This window comes from Oratosquilla oratoria, chromosome 27 (assembly GCF_046742065.1).
Source record: "Oratosquilla oratoria isolate Oo_2021 chromosome 27, ASM4674206v1, whole genome shotgun sequence".
Lineage (NCBI taxonomy): Eukaryota > Metazoa > Arthropoda > Malacostraca > Stomatopoda > Squillidae > Oratosquilla > Oratosquilla oratoria.
In genome coordinates this window covers 54,517,674-54,520,173 of record NC_134803.1, presented here as the reverse complement: position 1 = coordinate 54,520,173, position 2,500 = coordinate 54,517,674, and the positions used below count along the sequence as shown (strand labels likewise).

Sequence of the window (2,500 nt, the reverse complement as noted above, 5' to 3'; positions counted from 1 at the left end):
GACACGACTAGGTATGATGAGGTACTGGTGAGTTCAGTGTGCTGAATTTTACAATCGAAGCAATTTCGCCTCCGTATGAAATGATCCCATTGACATAAACCTTGATTAAGATGAACATTTGTGTACTGACTACATTCTAATGTCGTTTAATCAAAAGCTTCCAACGTGCATATATTCATCGCAATCAGCTGAACTTTTCAAGTCTAATGATTGTGCTGGCGGATACAATCTCATCTGTTTTCTCTGCTGGAGAAGTATGCAACCAGCACGTGACCTGAGGTCACACTCATAATTACGAGAAAACTATTTTTGCTCTCCTTTCTATAAGAATTATTTCGTGTAAATTGTACTCGTACTACCTTCTTATTTTGCACACTTACACACACATGCATATATATATATATATATATATATATATATATATATGTGTGTGTGTGTGTGTGTGTGTGTATGTGTGTGTGTGTATGTGTGTGTGTGTGTGTGTGTGTGTGTGTGTGTGTGTGTGTGTGTGTGTGTGTGTGTGTGTGTATTCACTTGGTCTTTGGATCACGTGTTGGACTCGTGATCGACAGCTATTTCCCTCCTGGAAGAGAGCTCAGAGCTCGTAGGTCCGATCTATGGGTAATGCTATGACCTTGCACACACACACACCCCCAACTCCCCGCCCACGAGAGTTGGAGTAACACCCCTCAGCGCTGCGATACTGATATTATTTCAGCCCCGGGCGAGGGTCGAACCCGGACCTCCGTAGTGGCAGGCCAGAGCTCTAACCACAGCGCCATGAGAGGTGTGTGTGTGTGTGTGTGTGTGTGTGTGTGTGTGTGTGTGTGTGTGTGTGTGTGTGTGTGTGTGTGTGTGTGTGTGTTTATCATATATACATATATATATATATATATATATGTATGCATACATACATACATACATACATACATACTCGTACATGCATACATACATCATACATACATACATCATCCATACATATATACTCGTACATGCATACATACATACTTTACACTTACCGGGATTAGATTTTGTTAGTTACTACCAGTGAGATAGATTGTCTAAATCCCTATGTGTGTTCAGTACAACTTTGTGCCTTATGAATAAAACTGTTTGAAAAAGTCGCTGCAGTATTGACAAAACCATTTTTATTTTTAAGAGTCTTGCACAAAGTCTGGACTAATTTGAAATATCTTTGTTTGGCTTTTCGCTCCAAATAATGGAATGACCAGCTTTTTAGGAGCACGCTCTCTTTCTTCCCAGTCTTTGGTTCTACGTTGTGCACAACACGATACGCCCGTGTCGACGACATGACGTCATGTCGCGGCACTCGTAGATCAGGAGAAAGAGACTTAGTCCAAATATCGAAATCAACGATCAATCATGTACTGAGTTTCTTTATCCCATGAAGATGTGGGTATGGGTATAAAGATACTAAGTAGATCTGGTAATACGCGTAAAACAGTCGAACGTATTCTTAAACACGTGGGCACATTGTCAAGAAATTAGACCAAGAAATGCATTGTGGGTACTGGATAATCTCAGATTGCCTTGACTCAGGCGATTGTATTCTGGAGACACTTGTAGCTGCGACGCCGAAGACGATTGAAAGTGGTCTACCTGAAAAGGAGGCTCTCAATATTTTTAGTCAGTTGTATATATATATGAATATTGTTTTGTATGTGGATTCTCGTAGAAATTGAAAAAATTACATATATATAAATATATATATATATATATATATATATATGTATATGTGTTGTCATTGTCAGGAAGCCCCAACTGCATCAAAAAAGACTGGACCTGGACATCTGTTGATGAAATGAGGCAAACTGACCCAAGTGTCAAATTTCCCAAGTGTATTGATTCCAACAGACAATTTCAAGGGTTGAACTGACTTACCTGTGCCTTTCATGAAACTTTCCCACGGGGGAAGGTTTTCGAATTTCTGCGTATGATGGTCGTTGCCCAGGAGTCCCGGGTGCTTTACTGTGAGCTCGGCTTCCTTCGCGATGGACAACGGCCGTCCAGGAAAGCGACGACGATGGTGATTGACCCGGTGTGCCCTAACTCTTAGGCCATTGACGCCAGTCTCTCCGGCGTGTGGTAAGACTAGTGTTCTCTCGAAAGAAAGCTCTTCGTGAAATTCTCTTTTTCAGGCATGTTAGAAGCCTTTCTGTAATTTTTTTTTAGTAAGAAAGAAAAAAGAAATGGAGACTGCCAATTCACTCAAGCTCACACTGAACCTTACCTAAAACCAAGAACAAGCGATTCCCGCTCTGACACGAATTTTCGCGATGCACAATAACCTACGCAAAAGAAAAGTTTACCTGCAATTCGCACCATACATAAGGCGGTGTGTCCACAGACGGGCATTGGTGTTAACACCTAAACTACAATACAATACCCCCCCAAAATAATAATAATAATAATAATAATAATAATAATAATAATAATAATAATAATAATAATAATAATGATAATAATAATAATAATAATA

The 2,500-nt window shown here is 39.9% G+C and overlaps 1 protein-coding gene across 9 annotated transcripts in view; it reads right to left on the bottom strand.

Moving 5' to 3' along the window:
* Nucleotides 1-2,500, bottom strand: part of cac (calcium voltage-gated channel subunit cacophony) — a 775,822-nt gene that overhangs the window by 763,277 nt on the left and 10,045 nt on the right. For all 9 annotated transcript variants that reach the window (XM_076210759.1, XM_076210761.1, XM_076210766.1 and 6 more), the window contains exon 2: nt 1,903-2,176. The gene's annotated coding sequence lies outside the window, so the exon portion shown is untranslated. The remainder of the gene's footprint in view (nt 1-1,902; nt 2,177-2,500) is intronic.